General features: G+C 51.1%; 1 protein-coding gene across 3 annotated transcripts in view; it reads left to right on the top strand.

Moving 5' to 3' along the window:
- Positions 1-19129, top strand: part of SETD2 (SET domain containing 2, histone lysine methyltransferase) — a 1168808-nt gene that overhangs the window by 419423 nt on the left and 730256 nt on the right. The window lies entirely within an intron of this gene.

Raw genomic sequence — 19129 nt, 5'->3', positions numbered from 1 at the left:
GTGTTTATTACTAAAAACAATCCCCAGTATTCTTTATGAATAAAGGGGCACAAGCGTTAAATCAAAAGCACTGTTTAAACATACAAGTTGCACAATTATGGATGAGGGCGGGTGGCCACTCAAACCATATACTAAACAAGTGGTATAAGAGAGGCCACTCGAACAGTGGTTAGGCCTAGGGCCTAGGGAATCGCTGGGAGCAGTCAGGACAAGCAATGCTGAAGTCGGGAATGGCCCTCGGGATTCGGGAGATGTGCGGAAAGCGCACGCATGCACCAATGTTAACCAATGGTGCGTAAAAGTCATAGAGTTAAAGTTTAAGGACACTTCCGCTGAACCTAGAGGAACAAAACTTAACACACAGACCCTAGAGGTGTGCACCAGTGTGGGAACACCGGCGGAGCAAAGTTACCTCACCCACAGGAAGTGGGTGCACAGGGTCGAAGTGGCGTCGGGTTTTGACACGCAGGCTCTTGGTGCTTGGAGCTGAAAGGGCTGCAGGCAGGTTGAAGATGAAGTGTCCGGTGGAGTCCAAGGGTGGACTCAAGTTGTAGAGTACCTGAAAGCAGAGAGGACAGAGTCTGGGTCACTCAGCAGTGACCAGGGTGGAACCAGGACGGAACCAGGCAATGTCGGGCGCAATCAGGTGGTCGTCGAGGAGCTTCTCTCCGCTGTCACGTGGGCTCTGGGGCATCTGCGACGTCCAGGAGCAGGTCACGATCTGTCCCACGCAGGCTCTCACCGTCGGTGCAGTCGGCTTCAAGTTTGGAGCAAACAAGCCTTGGTAAGAGCAATCCACGCGGGATCGGAAGATTGCTTCTCACTCGGACCAGGAAGGTCAGAGTCGGGGCTCCTCTTCAGGGGAGCTGGTGTGGATCTGGAGCAACCAGATTCACGAGTCTTTTTTGTAGTTTCGTCGGCACAGGGACCACTAGCCAGCTGGCAAGTGACCGGGCCAACGCGTTGAGCCAAATAGAGCCAAAGGGCCCCACGCAGCACTCGTCGAGTGTGGAGGGCTGAACTTCGGCTCAGGAGCAGCTCAGGGTGGGGGCTTCTCAAACCCCGGTGCACAGCTTCGAGGGTCACTCGTGGGCTGCACGGTCAGCGTCTCGTGGTCAATTCAAGATGGCGTGCCCCACGCTTCCGGTCGCCTCCACGGGTCTCAGCTCTGCAGGGACTGTGGATCGGGCTGTTGGAAGGCAGGCAAGCTTGATCTCGTCGATCTCAGTCGCTCGAGTTCCGGCGGGAACTGCAACTAAGTAGACGTCGAGGGCTGGATGGTGCCTGCTGCTGCAGGGTGGTCACTCCTTGACCACAAGGGAGATTCTTCGGGCTTCCACGTTGAGATGGAGGTCCAAGGGTCCAGAGTTTCGTTTCTAATGTTTCTTCCAGGAAATCTGATGTGCATTGGCACTGCTCCCACTCTTATTCCAATCTGGGGGGGCGTGATTACCTGCTAGGTCCCCTCCTATGGGTGGGACCCAGGAAGTGGGTGGATACACCCCCTTCCTTTGATCCAGGCCGCCCTGGCACGAGGGCTGGAGTGCCCCAGAACCGGTTTGGCCGGATTATGCAAGGGGCAGCCTTGTGCGCCCCAGGCAGTGTCTGGTTTCTTTCAAACCTCCCTGCTACAATACACTATCTCCTGTCTGGAGGGCGGTGACACCCTCCTGTGACAGGAAACCCTTTGTCCAGGACCCATTTGGTCGAGTTTCGGTCAACTGCAGGGGTCCAGACATTTGTCTGTGGCAGAGGCATCCATTTTGTGGATCTTAAGGTCTTTGGAGAAATTAACCGCATTTAGTAAAGGAACATGTCTTACCCCTCTAGAGGGGTGGAATGCCATCCCCGTCGCCAGAACTGGCGAGGGGATGGTATTCCAAATCGTATGACACCTTACACGACATGTTTTGATAAAGCCAAACCAAAGTTGCTAAATAACCGCGAGGATTATAAGGCACTTAATAGTATATGGTATGGCATTATCCTGAAACAGCTTAGGGATTTGTTCCCGACAGCTGCAGACAGGCTCAGCTCATGCTAGAGCTCCATCTCACATAAAACCACGCACTCAGCCTCCAGGATTGATGAGGCCTACTATAGGAGTGGCTCACAGGTTTACATGTGTCCAGATATAGGTTTAGATATAGATATACTATACCTAAGCAAGGGGTGTTTACACCACCTTACCCCAGCTGAGTGATCAGCCAGTTGTGTCAATTTAAGAACCAGCCAGGGGTGGCAAAAGATATGCTGCAGCCCCTGGTAGGCCTTGGTGGCCCCTATGCCCTGTGCACCTATAGTGCATTCTACAGGGGCTGACAAGGAGTCCATTTCCAATTGGTATGTGCCTATAGCACATGTGTCAGTAATTTAGTGAGAGAACAGCAGGCTGGGGGTCTGATCAGCAGGCCCACAGCCTCAGTAGTCGAAAACCAGTGAAGCAAAAAGCAAAAATTTGGGGTGACCATAGGATAGCAGACCCTACTCTCCTACACAACCCCCCCCCAAACGCAGGGACATTAAACTAACCTTGACCAGATAAGTCTTCATGTTCTAAGTGGAAGTACCTGGAGAGACCATCTGCATTACCATGGTCAGTCCCTGGGCGGTGCTCCACTGTAAAGTCCATCCCCTGTAGGGAAATGGACCACCTGAGCAGTTTGGGATTTTCACCCTTCATCTGATTAAGCCATAAGAGGGGCTTATGGTCTGTCTGCACCAGGAAGTGAGTTCCAAACAAGTAGGACCTCAACTTCTTCAATGCCCAAACCACAGCAAAGGCCTCCCTCTCAATGGCTGACCAACGTTTCTCTCTGGGAGTCAGCCTCCTGCTAATGAAAGCAATAGGCTGGTCTTGACCATCTTGATTAAGTTGTGAGAGCACAGCTCCCACCCCCAACTCAGAAGCATCTGTCTGAACAATGAACTGTTTGGAGTAGTCAGGACTCTTTAGGATAGGTGCAGAGCACATGGCCTTCTTCAGGTCTTCAAATGCCTTCTGACAGCTAACTGTCCACTGAACCTTTTTTGGCATCTTCTTGGATGTCAAGTCATTTAATGGTGTCACTATAGACCCATAGTTCTTCACAAACTTCCTGTAATACCCAGTCAGGCCCAAGAAGGCTCTGACTTGTGTCTGGGTAACTGGAGGAGCCCAGTCCTGTATGGCCTGGATTTTGCTTTCCAGTGGCTGAACCTGGCCTCCACCTACTAGGTGGCCCAGGTATACAACCTTACTCTGCCCTATCTGGCACTTAGTGGCCTTGATAGTTAGGCCTGCCTTTTGCAGGGCCTCCAAAACTTTCTTCAGGTGGATCAGGTGATCCTCCCAGGTGGAGCTAAAGACAGCAATATCATCTAGATAAGCTGCACAAAAATCATCCAACCCAGTAAGGACTTGGTTCACCAACCTTTGGAAAGTGGCAGGTGCATTCTTCAAACCAAAGGGCATTACCACAAACTGATAATGTCCACTAGGGGTAGAGAATGCTGTTTTGGCTTTTGACTCCTCAGCTAGTCTGATTTGCCAGTAGCCAGCTGTCAGATCAAATGTGCTCAGAAACTTGGCAGAAGCCAATCTGTCAATGAGCTCATCTGCTCTTGGAATGGGGTGAGCATCTGTCCTAGTGACAGCATTGAGACCCCTGTAATCCACGCAAAACCTCATTTCTCTCTTTCCATCTTGGGTATGAGGTTTTGGCACCAGGACTACTGGGCTGGCCCATGGGCTCTCTGATGGCTCAATCACTCCAAGCTCCAACATCTTTTGCACCTCAGCCTTGATGCAATCCCTGACATGATCAGGTTGCCTGTAGATCTTATTCTTGACAGGCAGACTGTCACCAGTGTCCACAACATGGGTACACCAGTCAGTCTGGCTGGGTGTGAGTGAAAACATTTGCCTGTGAGCCTGCAAAACTTGTCTGCAGTCCATCTGTTGCTGGTCAGTGAGGCTGCCTGCCAAGGCTACTCCATCAACTGAACCATCATCAGGGTTCTGAGAAAGCAGGTCTGGGAGAGGGTCACTCTCTTCCTCCTGTTCCCCATCTGTGGCCATGAGCAAGCTCATGTCCTCCCTGTCCACAAATGCTTTCAAGCGATTCACATGGATTACCCTGTGAGGGCTCCTGGGTGTTCCAAAGTCTACCAAGTAGGTGACTTCCCCCTTCTTCTCAATAATAGGATAGGGTCCACTCCATTTGTCTTGGAGTGCTGCTGGAGCCACTGGCTCCAGTACCCATACCTTCTGTCCTGGTTGGAACTCTACCAGCACAGCCTTTTGGTCATGCCAAGCTTTCTGTAACTCTTGGCTGGCCTCCAGGTTTTTGGATGCTCTTTCCATGTACTCAGCCATCCTGGAGCGGAGACCAAGTACATAGTCCACTATGTCTAGTTTGGGCTTTTTGAGAGGTAACTCCCATCCTTCCTTCACCAAACACAATGGACCTCTCACAGGGTGGCCAAACAAAAGTTCAAAAGGGCTGTAGCCAACCCCCTTCTGTGGGACCTCTCTGTAAGCAAAGAGCAGGCAGGGTAAAAGAATGTCCCATTTCCGCCTGAGCTTCTCTGGTAATCCTTTTATCATGCCTTTAAGGGTCTTGTTAAATCTCTCCACAAGCCCATTGCATTGTGGATGATATGGGGTGGTAAACTTATAGTTTACTCCACATTCCTTCCACATTGCTTTCAGATAGCTGGACATAAAATTGGTGCCCCTATCTGATAACACCTCCTTTGGGAAGCCCACTCTTGAGAAAACTGCAATGAGGGCTTTTGCCACCACAGGTGCTGTGGTGGTCCTCAGGGGAATAGCCTCTGGATACCTGGTGGCATGATCCACTACCACCAGTATGAATCTGTTCCCAGATGCTGTTTGGGGGTCCATTGGACCCACAATATCAATTCCAACTCTCTCAAAGGGGACCCCCACCACAGGTAGTGGTATTAGGGGGGCCTTTGTTGTGCCACCTGACTTACCACTGGCTTGGCAAGTGACACAGGAGCGACAAAACTCCTTGACATCCTCTGACATGTGAGGCCAGTGAAAGTGTGGAGCAAGCCTGTCCCACGTCTTGTTCTGGCCTAAGTGTCCTGCAAGGGGGATATCATGGGCCAAGGTAAGAAGGAACCCCCTAAACTGCAGAGGTATGACCAACCTCCTGGTCATGCCAGGCTTGGGGTCTCTAGCCTCTGAGTAAAGGAGTCCATCATCCCAATACACAGTATGGGTACCTTTGGCATCCCCAGCAGCCTCAGCAGCAGCCTGCTGTCTGAGGGGTTCAAGGGAAGGGCAATCTAATTGAGCCTGCCTCAGGTCTGCCCTTGATGGTCCCCCTGTCCCCAGAAACTCAACCTGGTCAGGTTCAAGCTCCTCAGAGACAGTCTCCTCTTGGACTGCAGAATCAGTTTCCTCTGAAACTTGATCCTCAACCTGGGGCAAGGTGGAAGGCTGAGCCTTTCCTCTCTTGCTCCTTCTCTTGGGTTGTGGCTGGTCTATTGTCTCAAGATCCACCACTGGTTCAGGAAGGCACTTCTTAGCCTGAGCCCTTGTCATGGCAAGGACATGCTCTGAAATCCCTAGCATTTCTGCATGAGTCCTGTACTCCACTTCTGACCATGCTGAGCTTTCAAGGTCATTGCCTAACAGACAGTCTACTGGTAGGTCTGCACTCACCACAACTTTCTTTAGGCCATCAACCCCTCCCCAGGAGAAGTTCACAACTGCCACACTATGGGAGGTAGTGGAGTTGCTGGCGTTGGTTACTAGGTAGCTCTCTCCTAGTACAATCTGTCCAGGGTCCACAAAGTCAGGTGTCACCATGGTGACACTGGCACATGTGTCCCTGTATGCTTGAGCCAGTTTCTCATTAATTAAGGGAGTCTGCCTGTATTTGCCCAGGTTAGTGGGGCTTACTGCAGTGGGCAACTCAATGTCCACATCATACAGGAGAACTGCCTGTGTAGGGATTCTGACTAGGCCAGATCCTACTTCAATACCCAGGGTCAACCCAGCTACACCCTTGGACTGTGTTCCACCACTGCTTACTGTACTTGGGGTTGCAGTTGCTTTAGGAGCTGTAGTGGTGGGAACTGGATTTGCCTTGGTGCACTCACTGCCCCAGTGTGAAACTGATTTGCAGGTATTACACCAAGGTGTCTTTGGACCTTTGTTCTTCTTCTTCTTGTTACCATTTTGGGAACCACCCTCCTTACTATTAGTTTGGGGGCCTGAAGACTTCTGGTCTTTTTCTTTATCTTTCTGATTCTGGTTACCACCCTTCTGGTCTGTTTTCTTCTGGTCACCACCTTGGTTCTGGGGTTTCTGCTTAATCCTTGTTCTGACCCATTTGTCTGCCTTCTTTCCCAATTCTTGGGGAGAGGTCAGATCAGAGTCAATAAGGTATTGATGCAACAGCTGGTTTGTACAGTTATTAAGGATCTGTTCTCTCATCATAAGATTGTACAATCCTGTATAGTCTGAAACTTTACTTCCCTGCAACCAACCCTCCAAAGCCTTAGTGGCACACTCCACAAAATCAGTCCAGTCTTGAGTCTGTGCTTTTTGGGTGTCTCTGAACAACAACCTGTATTGCTCAGTGGTTAGGCCATACCCTTCAATAAGAGCACTCTTCAAAACAGAGTAGTTTTTGGCATCCTCAGGTCTAACTGTGAGGAGCCTGTCCCTCCCTTTCTCAGAAAAGGAGTACCACAAAATTGCAGCCCACTGATTCTCAGGAACCTGCTGTACCATGCAGGCTCTCTCAAGAGCAGTCATCCATTTGTGGATGTCATCCCCTTCTTTAAAGGGGGGCACAATTTTGGTCAGGTTTCTATTGTCATAGGCCCTGTCTTTTTCTCTTGGAAAATTGCTGCCACCAGTGACATCTAAGCCACTTAATTTCTGCTCTCTTGCCAAGGCAAGTCTAGCTTGAGCCAAGGCTACCTCCTCCCTCTCTATCTGGAGTTTGACAGCCCTCATTCTGGCCCTATGCTCTAACTTTTGAGAAGCATTCATGCCTCTCTGTGATTCTCTGGAGGCACTAGAAACATGAGAGTCCCCTGAGGGGGATCTCACTCTTCTGTTGCCTGGGAGAATAACATGTTGGGTTCTGGGGAGGTGCTGGCCCTCTCCATTCCCCAGTAGGTCCGAGTTGGCCTGGCTAAGCCTGCCAACTGGAACCTGGCTACCCTGATCCTGTACTTCTAAGTCCTCAACATCTGAGTCCTCATCTAAGTCATCATCATCCTCCTCCTCCTGAGGGGGATCAGTTTCAGGGGGGTTCCCTCCACTTCCTGTGTCTAGGGAAGCTGCCTTTGCCTTTTCTAAGTCATCCTGTTCTAGGATTTCTACCAGGATTAGGCAGGTGGGGCTTCTGCCCCTTTTTAACCCTCTTGCTTTGCACAAGGCAATCAAGTCTCTGCGGGTTAGTTTGTCATATCCAAAAGTTGCCTGGGTAGGGTCAACTGTCACAGGAGCAGACCCTGAGGCTTTTCCTGTGTCAGACATGGTTACTAGTGAGGTGTAAGTGGTGCACTTACCTACACTAAGTGTTTTCCTACTGTACCTTGCTAGTTAGTTGTAGTCAGGGTGTGCTAATCCCTTCAACCTACAACTACTAAGTTCAGTAGAACTTAATATGCTAAGCTTTTGATTTATATGTACCTAGAGGTACTTGATGTGATCTTTCAATTTGATATAAAGATTGCAATGGTAAAACAACAGCAAGCTCAAATCCGCACCGCTGCTCACCAATGTGAGAAGTTGGCCTGGTAGGGGATGTTTCCAATTCTGGAACCACCTACTACCTGACCAAACAATCCCTTATGGTGTCTGGTTGTAAGTCAACCTTATTAGACAAGCTATCCTAGGGGTAGCATGGACTAAGCAGCCTAAAGGCTTAACTTAAGAGGTCGTGTTAAGCGAGCTGTTTTACCACATACAATCCTGTAATACCAAATGAAAGGACACCACACAAGTATATATTATAAAAATATATGTGTTTATTACTAAAAACAATCCCCAGTATTCTTTATGAATAAAGGGGCACAAGCGTTAAATCAAAAGCACTGTTTAAACATACAAGTTGCACAATTATGGATGAGGGCGGGTGGCCACTCAAACCATATACTAAACAAGTGGTATAAGAGAGGCCACTCGAACAGTGGTTAGGCCTAGGGCCTAGGGAATCGCTGGGAGCAGTCAGGACAAGCAATGCTGAAGTCGGGAATGGCCCTCGGGATTCGGGAGATGTGCGGAAAGCGCACGCATGCACCAATGTTAACCAATGGTGCGTAAAAGTCATAGAGTTAAAGTTTAAGGACACTTCCGCTGAACCTAGAGGAACAAAACTTAACACACAGACCCTAGAGGTGTGCACCAGTGTGGGAACACCGGCGGAGCAAAGTTACCTCACCCACAGGAAGTGGGTGCACAGGGTCGAAGTGGCGTCGGGTTTTGACACGCAGGCTCTTGGTGCTTGGAGCTGAAAGGGCTGCAGGCAGGTTGAAGATGAAGTGTCCGGTGGAGTCCAAGGGTGGACTCAAGTTGTAGAGTACCTGAAAGCAGAGGGGACAGAGTCTGGGTCACTCAGCAGTGACCAGGGTGGAACCAGGACGGAACCAGGCAATGTCGGGCGCAATCAGGTGGTCGTCGAGGAGCTTCTCTCCGCTGTCACGTGGGCTCTGGGGCATCTGCGACGTCCAGGAGCAGGTCACGATCTGTCCCACGCAGGCTCTCACCGTCGGTGCAGTCGGCTTCAAGTTTGGAGCAAACAAGCCTTGGTAAGAGCAATCCACGCGGGATCGGAAGATTGCTTCTCACTCGGACCAGGAAGGTCAGAGTCGGGGCTCCTCTTCAGGGGAGCTGGTGTGGATCTGGAGCAACCAGATTCACGAGTCTTCTTTGTAGTTTCGTCGGCACAGGGACCACTAGCCAGCTGGCAAGTGACCGGGCCAACGCGTTGAGCCAAATAGAGCCAAAGGGCCCCACGCAGCACTCGTCGAGTGTGGAGGGCTGAACTTCGGCTCAGGAGCAGCTCAGGGTGGGGGCTTCTCAAACCCCGGTGCACAGCTTCGAGGGTCACTCGTGGGCTGCACGGTCAGCGTCTCGTGGTCAATTCAAGATGGCGTGCCCCACGCTTCCGGTCGCCTCCACGGGTCTCAGCTCTGCAGGGACTGTGGATCGGGCTGTTGGAAGGCAGGCAAGCTTGATCTCGTCGATCTCAGTCGCTCGAGTTCCGGCGGGAACTGCAACTAAGTAGACGTCGAGGGCTGGATGGTGCCTGCTGCTGCAGGGTGGTCACTCCTTGACCACAAGGGAGATTCTTCGGGCTTCCACGTTGAGATGGAGGTCCAAGGGTCCAGAGTTTCGTTTCTAATGTTTCTTCCAGGAAATCTGATGTGCATTGGCACTGCTCCCACTCTTATTCCAATCTGGGGGGGCGTGATTACCTGCTAGGTCCCCTCCTATGGGTGGGACCCAGGAAGTGGGTGGATACACCCCCTTCCTTTGATCCAGGCCGCCCTGGCACGAGGGCTGGAGTGCCCCAGAACCGGTTTGGCCGGATTATGCAAGGGGCAGCCTTGTGCGCCCCAGGCAGTGTCTGGTTTCTTTCAAACCTCCCTGCTACAATACACTATCTCCTGTCTGGAGGGCGGTGACACCCTCCTGTGACAGGAAACCCTTTGTCCAGGACCCATTTGGTCGAGTTTCGGTCAACTGCAGGGGTCCAGACATTTGTCTGTGGCAGAGGCATCCATTTTGTGGATCTTAAGGTCTTTGGAGAAATTAACCGCATTTAGTAAAGGAACATGTCTTACCCCTCTAGAGGGGTGGAATGCCATCCCCGTCGCCAGAACTGGCGAGGGGATGGTATTCCAAATCGTATGACACCTTACACGACATGTTTTGATAAAGCCAAACCAAAGTTGCTAAATAACCGCGAGGATTATAAGGCACTTAATAGTATATGGTATGGTATTATCCTGAAACAGCTTAGGGATTTGTTCCCGACAGCTGCAGACAGGCTCAGCTCATGCTAGAGCTCCATCTCACATAAAACCACGCACTCGGCCTCCAGGATTGATGAGGCCTACTATAGGAGTGGCTCACAGGTTTACATGTGTCCAGATATAGGTTTAGATATAGATATACTATACCTAAGCAAGGGGTGTTTACACCACCTTACCCCAGCTGAATGATCAGCCAGTTGTGTCAATTTAAGAACCAGCCAGGGGTGGCAAAAGATATGCTGCAGCCCCTGGTAGGCCTTGGTGGCCCCTATGCCCTGTGCACCTATAGTGCATTCTACAGGGGCTGACAAGGAGTCCATTTCCAATTGGTATGTGCCTATAGCACATGTGTCAGTAATTTAGTGAGAGAACAGCAGGCTGGGGGTCTGATCAGCAGGCCCACAGCCTCAGTAGTCGAAAACCAGTGAAGCAAAAAGCAAAAATTTGGGGTGACCATAGGATAGCAGACCCTACTCTCCTACAGCAAGGACAAAGGGTTTCCTGCCAGGGGCGGTGCCAGCACCGTCCCAGACTGGGTTTTGTGTATTCTAGGTAGGCAGGGCTTTAGAGGAAGGTGACTGCAAGTGGCACCCCGGTGCTCACTGTGCATAGGCCGGCTGGAACCAGTTCCAGGGGCACTCCAGCCCCTGGCCTGGGGAAAGCCCGCCAAAGGAGAGGGGTGTAACCACCCCCCTCCTAGTCCCACCCATAGGGCAGGACTTAGTCGCGTGCCAGCCCCTTTTTGCAGGATAAAGGTAGGAACTGGCCCCCTTCCAAATCAGATCATATTTGAATCCTGAACCAACTTTCCACGAAAGGAACTCAAGACTCTTCTCAAGATTTCTCCCTTGTGACTAAGGAGTAGTCACCCTGCAGCAGCAGGCACCAACCAAGCATCGCGGTTTGTTGCCAGTCTCTCCTTCAGATCAAGACTGCTCCAGCACGACGAGAACCGGCTTCCCTGGCACCTCTGACCTCAACCTGCATCATCAGCCCAGCTGTGATCCGTGGGTGTGACGAAACCTCGAGGGACCGGCCATCTTCAGAACTGCACGACGCTTGTCCAGCACGACGCCTGAGTGACCCTCGACTGAGTGCCTTGGGGTAAGAGAAGCCCCGACCCTGAGCAGCTCCAGCACCGAAGTCCAGCCCCCCTGCATCCACGAGATCGGCGTGGGGCCCTTCTGCTTTTTGCTGCTCACCGCGTTGTCCAGGTCGCTTGCCCGTTGGCTAGTGGCCCCCTCACGACGCTCCACGACAACTAACACTGCTGGTCTGGTTGCTCCAGACTAGCCCGTGCTCCCCTCCAAAAGAGGAGTACCCTGGACCCTCCTGGTCCACTCAAGACGCCATTTTAGGTCCACCGCGTGGGCCTTGCATTTGCCAAGACTTGTTGCCCCAATCCTGGGTCCAGCGACGTCGACAGCAAGAACCTTCGTGGGACAGCTCGCACCTCCATCCTGGTCGCCGACAACGCCTCCTGGTCCGAGAGACTGCAGAGCCCAGCAGCGCCCACTCACCTGACTGCGGTGACTTCGCCCGGTGCCATCTTGGTGCCCACTTAATCACTGGCTAGTGATTCAAGAACTTGGTCCCCTCTGCTTTCAGGTTTTCTTCTTCCCTGATCCAGGCTTGGATCACCACGAACTTTCTTCCCTGGCCGCCTGCCAGCAACTCTTTCTTCAGGCTCCTGGATCTTCAACGTGGGTTTCCGACGCAACTTCAACCCTATGCAGCCGCAGCCCCTGGGCTAGGTAACCTGAGTACTCCGGTGCTCCAGCATAGTCCAACACCCTAAGTGTTCGGATCCACTCCCGTTTTCGACCCACCTAGTCGGGTTCGCCCGAGAACAGTAACTTTGTCTTTACTAGCCTCCATAGACTTTTTCCCGCCTTACGCGTGAGAGTTCCCACTCTGCACACGAGGTCCACAGGCCCCCTGCAACTAATCTAAGTGTTTAGCATTGTAGGACTAGCGTTTCTAAAGTCTATGAGAATAGTTACTTACCTGCTAGTAATTCGCATTCCACTTTTGTAATATATGGTTTTTCGTGCCCCTCGGGCATTTGTGTAAATTGTGCGACTTAAAGTATTTTCTTAAGAGTTTTGTATTGTGCTTAGCTCCCTGACTCATAAAGAGTTCAGGGTAGACTTGTTAGAAATAAATATACATTTATTTTCATAACAACTTGTGTGGTGTCCTTTCACTTGGTGTTCAAGGGGTAATGTGATGGTAAAACAGCTGGCTTAACACGCCCTCTAGAGTCTTAGCCTTAGACTGCTCGTATCCATGCTACTAGGATAGCTGGTCTATAAGGTTGACTTACAACCAATCATCAATAAGGGTTGTTTGGACTGATATATAGTGATCACTAGAATAGTGAGCACTGCACATCAGGCCAACTTCTCTCACACACCATCCTGCCAACACCTGATATGTTTCTGGACCCCATGGGTGGTAGCCTTCGCTCCCTGAGCCCATAAACAAAACCTTTCCTGGAAGGAAGTGGTCACACCTCCCCAGGAAGTGCATCTGTGGCAGGTGAGCTTCAAAGTGCTTGCTACCTTTGTAAAACAACCCCCAACCTCTCCTGCTATCAGGAGCAGGCCCCCTTCCTGTCTTCCCTCCTTTTCGGCGGGACAATTTGCACAGCCTACAAGGTGTGCCTTCCTCTGCCAACCCAGACCCCTCAGGTGGGGGAGGCTAGGTGTAGCCCACTCTTCAGTGACCGCCATCTTGCAGATGGCAGGCACTCTCCCATCAGGATTAGGGATTGTGCCCACTCCCCCACGTGGGGTGAGCACACAAAGGGTGTAGTCACCCTAGGTCAGTAGCCAATGGGCTACTGACCTAGGGTGACTACACCCTTTGACCGCTAAAAACACCCCTTAAATACAGTATTTAGCGGGAGGTCCTGAACCAAGAAGACAGATTCCCGCAACCTACGAAGAAGAAGGGCTAAAGAAGACGCCCAGCAGAGGAGACTGCAGAGAAGAACTGACTTAGCTCCAGCCCTTCCGGCCCTTCTGCAGTTTCCAGAAATCCTGCACCAAAAGTCACCTTTTCCTGCAGCCAGCGACCTCCAGAAACCTGGAAGGACTGACTACCTTCAATGAAGACCGGATCTCCTGTGAACAGCAGCTCTGTTCAAAAGAAACTCCCAAAACAGACTCTAAGCCTGCTGAGGACAAAGAAACCAGACACCTGGAACCACCACTGCACCTTTTGGCCCGAGTCCCAAGTGGCCCACCGGTCCCAGTGAGGTCCCCCAGCACTCCAGAGTCCAAGTCCACTGTGGGTTGACCCCTCCAGGACCCCCCAACGTCGCCTGCAGCATCTGCACGGAGACCACCCCCCCAACCGCGAGTGGCCTGGTAAGGTGAAATCCAACTTCAAGACACCCCTGAATCCAGCCGCCCTACACCCTGGAGAAGAGAACCCGAGGTGCACCTTTGTCCGTGAGCCATCCAACTTACCTGCCCAGCTGTTGGCTCCTCCCAGAAGTCTTCCTGGACCGAGCCTGCACCCAAAATCCAAAAACGGCAACTCCCTTTGAAATCAACAGGGCACCCAACCGCACCTGTGCCACTGCAGGTGTACTTTGGGTTTTAACTGTGATCCCCCTTTGCCCTGAGCCTAACAGCAGGAGCTTTGCTCCCACAACCTTGTGGCCTGCTCGTGAGCAGCCACCAACCAGAGGCCCCCAATTCCCCATTGGATAACATTGGGCCTCAGCACTCTGCACCCGGCCGCCCTAGTGCCGCTGAGGGTGCTTTGAGAGTGCATCCTTGACCCTGGGGATCCTTTGTTCTTACACCAGAATACCAACTCTCACAACCAAGTACTTACCTGTTAACCAATATCCAATTTTCTCCATAGAAATACATTGACTGTTTTTCCTTGAAAATTGTTCTAAGTGTGGAGTTGGTTTTGTATTGAAATTTCAAAGAACTGCAAAGAACTAAAAATTGTTTACTTACCTCTTCTCTAGGAAATGTCCCAGTGTGATATCTAGGCATATCATGGAGTTGAGAAAGTAATCCATAAATTAATCTGTAAAGTAACCTAACAGTAATTTCCACTGTATTCAAAAGATTTACAAACCTGTAACCAAGACATTTTCATTCAGCTTGCTTGTGTTGTTCAACCTGCCTTGAAAAGTACTATTTAAACTTACCTGTACCAGGCTTACTTGGTTCTAGAAAATATATATCACTAAATAATATTTATTATACTAACTAATTGGTCTGAGTTCAGAATTTGAGTGTGTGACGTCATTTGCTGCCGGAGTGTGTACAGCAAATGCTGAACACTACCCTCTTATAAAGCATTACTGCTCGCCCACACTGTCACAAATAGATAGTAAGGTGCGATCTACTTTTACCCCTGCCTACCTTTGGGGTTCCACTGGACTCTGTGCACACTATACCTCATTTTGGTATAGCATATACAGAGCCAGCATCCTACACCACCCACTATGGCACTCGCCACAGTGTCTGAGGGAGCCCCCGTGGGCGTTGGCTGCAAATCTTTCAAGCACCAGGTCCCCTGTAGTCCTGTCGCCGGTGCACCCTTCTCGCTCAAGGCTGCAGTCTTGGGTGGGATCGCGGAGTCGGCCCGGTACCACCAAGCTGCGAAGCATGTCATTCCTGCTGCTCCACCTAGCTCCGGTGGGGCAGTAGTCTCTTCACAGGCTGTAGCACCGCACCCTCAGGCAGCCGCCGATTGTCCAGCATTTCCCGAGCCCAGGGCTGCCATGTCAGAGGGTGTCCCAGGGCCTAAGGTGATCATTAGATGGTGATGGCATTCGCCAATGGACAGGAAAGACAAGAGATTGCAAGCTGGTCTTCAGGAGCGATAGTGCAGATCTCAAACGTCCGCCATCCACTTCTTTGTGGTTGGAACTTCAAGCAAAGACCCTCAATATTCCCTTACATCAGCAAATTTTGTTTTTTGAAGAATGTGGATGAATAAGTTACTTACCTTCTTATGTCTTTGATGTGAATACCCCTGGAAGAGAACTAGGATTACAGGTAAGTAACCTATCCTTACTTACCTTCGATAACGATATATCTGTTAGAGACATAGATTAGTTATAGATTCCTTACCTTCGAATTACCCCCAGGCATCAGACCGAATCCAGAAAGTTTTTTGTTAGCAGTACTCCTGCGTGTCGAAAGGTGGCGTCGGTCGGCTCCGCGTTAATAGTTGGCGTCGTAGTCACCAGGATGACGTGGCAGTAGCTACTTAGATGCCGCCCGCGCGCGCTGTCAGTTCTGTACTCTACTTTCCATGCCAGAAGCACATAGCCATACCAAGAGACTGACCATTGGTGCACAAAACTAGGGCCTTGAAAGGGAGTCCTTAACCCTAGAAGTCAGTCCGCAGAACTGGGAGGATGGGTGGGGCGGTAAGGAATCTATAACTAATCTAGGACTCTTACAGATATATCGTTACCTAAGGTAAGTTACTTGTTCATCTGACAGAGACAATTAGTTATAGATTCCTTACCTTAGAGTAGATACCCAGCAATACCAACCCCGAAGGTGAGTCTGCGAGCAAAGTTCACACCAGAAAGTCCTGGAGAATAGAACAGCCAAAGAAGCCGTCTCTCCTGAATTGACTGTCCAGGCAGTGGTGTTTAGTGAACGTGTGCAGAGATGCCCACGTAGCTGCCTGACAGATGTCATTGAGGGGGACTCTTTGTCCTAAAGCAGTAGTGGCTGCCGTCACCCTGGTGGAATGGGCGCGTAGCCCCACTGGAGGCTCCATCTTTGCCAGGGAATAGCAAGCTTTGATTCAAAAAATGACCCACCTAGAGATGATCCGTTTGTGTACTGCCCAACCTTTCTTGGCGCCAACTTAGCCAACAAAGAGCCTGTCATCCACCCGGAATTGGTTTGTGCGATCCAAGGAAAAAGAAAGTGCACGTTTTGGATCCAGATGGTGGAGCCTTTCTTCATCCTTAGAAGGATGCCGGGCAGGAAGAAGGTGGGCAAAGTGATGGTTTGGCCGCTATGGAAAGAAGTGACCACCTTGGGAAGAAAGGATGGACGAGTACGAAGGACAACCATGTCCGGATGAACAGCCCGAAAAGTAGGTTTTGAAGAAAGAGCCTCGAGCTCACTCACTCTTCGAGCAGAAGTGATGGCAACCAGAAAGGCAGTTTTCAAAGTCAGAAGTCTGAGAGGATAGTAATGTAGTGGCTCAGAGGGAGCGCACATAAGGTAAGTTAAAAGTAAGTTCAAGTCTCACTGAGGCATTACGAATGGAACAGGAGGAAAGAGATGAGTAATGCCTCTAAGAAAGCGATTAACAACAGGGGACTTGAAAAGAGAAGGCTGATCAGAAAGCCTACGAAAGGCTGAGATGGCCGAGAGGTAACCCTTTAGACTGCCCAGAGCATAGCCCTGCTGGGTCATAGAAAGGAGGAACAAGAGAACCTCAGAAAGAGGGGTGGAAAGGGGATCCACATCCTTTGCTGTGCACCACGCCACAAATTTGTTACATCTGCAGGCATATACCGTCTTAGTGAAGGGACGCCTGGCTGCCAAGATAACATCACAAACTTCGGGAGGAAGGTCGAAAGCTGTCAACTGTCGCCGCTCAATCTCCACACAAAGAGGTGGAGGCTGGACAGGTTTGGGTGGAGGACCGTCCCCCTGCTGCTGCGACAGGTCCTCCCGAAGAGGCAGATGGTTCGGAGGATCGATGGCCAGATGTAATAGCTTGGGATACCAGACTCTTCGCGCCAAACCGCAGCCACAAGGATAACTTGGTCCCAGTCGCACTTGATCTTCTTCAGCAATCTGGGCAGAAGTGGGAAGGGCGGAAAGGTGTATAGAAGACTGCAGCTCCACTCGCGACGAAAAGAATTGCAGAGCGAGTGCTGCCTTGGAAATTCCAACGCGCAGAATTGCTGACGTTGTGCATTCTCTTCGGTGGCGAATAGATCTAATCAAGGCTCTCATCACTGCTGAAAGAGACTGTGAGAAGTTGGCCTGATGTATAGTGCTCACTATTCTATTGATCACTGTGTATCATACCAAACAACCCTTATTGATGATTGGTTGTAAGTCAACCTTTCAGACCAGCTATCCTAGTAGCATGGACACGAGCAGTCTTCAGGCTAAACTCTAGAGGGCGTGTTAAGCCAGCTGTTTTACCATCACATATACCCCTTGAACACCAAGTGAAAGGACACCACACAAGTTGTTATGAAAATAAAGGATATTTATTTATAACAAGACTACCCTGAACTTTTTATGAGTCAGGGAGCTAAGCACAATACAAAACTCTTACGAAAATACTTTAAGTTGCACAATTTACACAAATGCCCGAGGGGCACGAAAAACCATACACACAAAAAGTGGAATGCGAAATACTAGCAGGTAAGTAACAAGATCCAGAGGCTTCAGGATCGCTAGGACTACACTACTGAACCTTAAGATTACGAGCAGGAGGCCTAGGGAGATCGGGTGCAGTGTGTGCACTCTCACGCGGGATGCGGGAAGAAGTCTATGGATGCTAGCGTTTCTAAAGTTACTGTTTCTGGACGAATCCGACTAGGTAGACTAAAAACGAAAAAGGATCTGGACACTTGGATAGTGAACCTGTGCTGGAGTACCGAAATACCCAAGTTACCTAGCCCAGGGGCCGCGGCTGCATAGGGTTCAAAAGACGTCGGGAGTCCTCGTTGAAGTCTATGGAGCCTGAAAGAAGTTGTTGCTGGCAGGCGACCAGTGAAGAAGTTCGGTGTGATCCAAGGCTCGATCAGTGAAGGAGACGACCTGAAAGCAGAGGGGACTTAGTTCTTAATCACTAGCCAGTGATTATGTGGGCACCAGGATGGCACCGGATGAAGTCACCTCGACCAGGTGAGTGGGCGACGCTGGACTCTGCAGTCACACGGGCTAGGAGGCGTTGTCGGCGTCCAGGCTGGAGGTGCGAGCTGTCCCACGAGGCTGTCGGCGATGCTGGACTCAGGATTTGAGCAACAACCCTTGGCAAAGGCAAGCCCACGCGGTGGAGTCAAGATGGCGTCTGGAGTGGACCAGGAGGGTCCAGGGCACTTCTTGTTGGACAAGAAGCAAGGGCCAGTCTAGGGGACCTAGACCAGCAGTGAAAACGTCGTGGTACGTCGTCAAGAGGGTCACTAGCCAATGGGCAAGTGACCGGACAACGTGGCAAGCAGCAAAGAAGCAGAAGGGCCCCACGCAGATCTCGTGGATGCTGGGAGGCTGGACTTCGGTGCTGAAGCTGCTTAGGGTTAGGGCTTCTCCAACCCCAGTGCACTTACTCGAGGGTCTCTCGGGGGTCGTGCTGGTGAAGCGTCGTGCAGGTCTTGAAGATGGCCGGTCCCACGGGTCTCGTCACACCCACGAATCTCAGCTGGGCTGGATGATGCAGGTAGAGGTCAGAGATGGCAGGGAATCCGGGTCTCGTCGAGCTGGGCAGTCTTGATCCGGAGGATGGACGTGCAGCAAACCGCAAGAGCTTCGATGGTGCCTGCTGGTGCAGGGTGGCTACTCCTTAGCCACAAGGGAGAGTCTTCAGAAAAGTCAAGAGTTCCTTTCGTGGAAAGTAGTTCAAGATTCAGAATGATCTAATTTGGGAAGGGGGCCTGCTCCTACCTTTATCCTAAGAAAAGGGGCTGGCACGCGACTAGGTCCTGCCCTATGGGTGGGACCAGGAGTGGGGTGGTTTCACCCCTCTCCTTTGTCCGGTCTCTCCCCAGCTCAGGGGCTGGTGTGCCCCAGGAACTGGTTTGAGCCGGCATATGCACAGTGAGCACCGGGGTGCCACTTGCAGTCACCTTCCTTTCAGCCCTGCCTACCTGGGATACACAAAATCCTGTCTGGGATGGTGCTAGCACCGCCCCTGGCAGGAAACCCTTTGTCCAGGCCTCCGTTGCTGGAAGGACTCCCAGCAGCAGGAGGGCAGATTTGTGTCTCGGTGGCAGCATCCATTTTGTGGAGCTGAGGCTGTGTCTGACTTTAACCGGGGTTAGGGGTTACATACATGCCGTGTCCCTCTAGAAGGGTGGAATGCTAACCCCGTCGCCAGAATTGGCGAGGGGTTAGTATTCCAATTCGTATGACACCTTACTCGACAT

This window comes from Lissotriton helveticus, chromosome 10 (genome assembly GCF_964261635.1).
Source record: "Lissotriton helveticus chromosome 10, aLisHel1.1, whole genome shotgun sequence".
NCBI classification, from domain to species: Eukaryota; Metazoa; Chordata; class Amphibia; order Caudata; family Salamandridae; genus Lissotriton; species Lissotriton helveticus.
The sequence above is the reverse complement of the archived record's forward strand: the minus strand, read 5'-3'. Positions and strand labels throughout refer to the sequence as shown.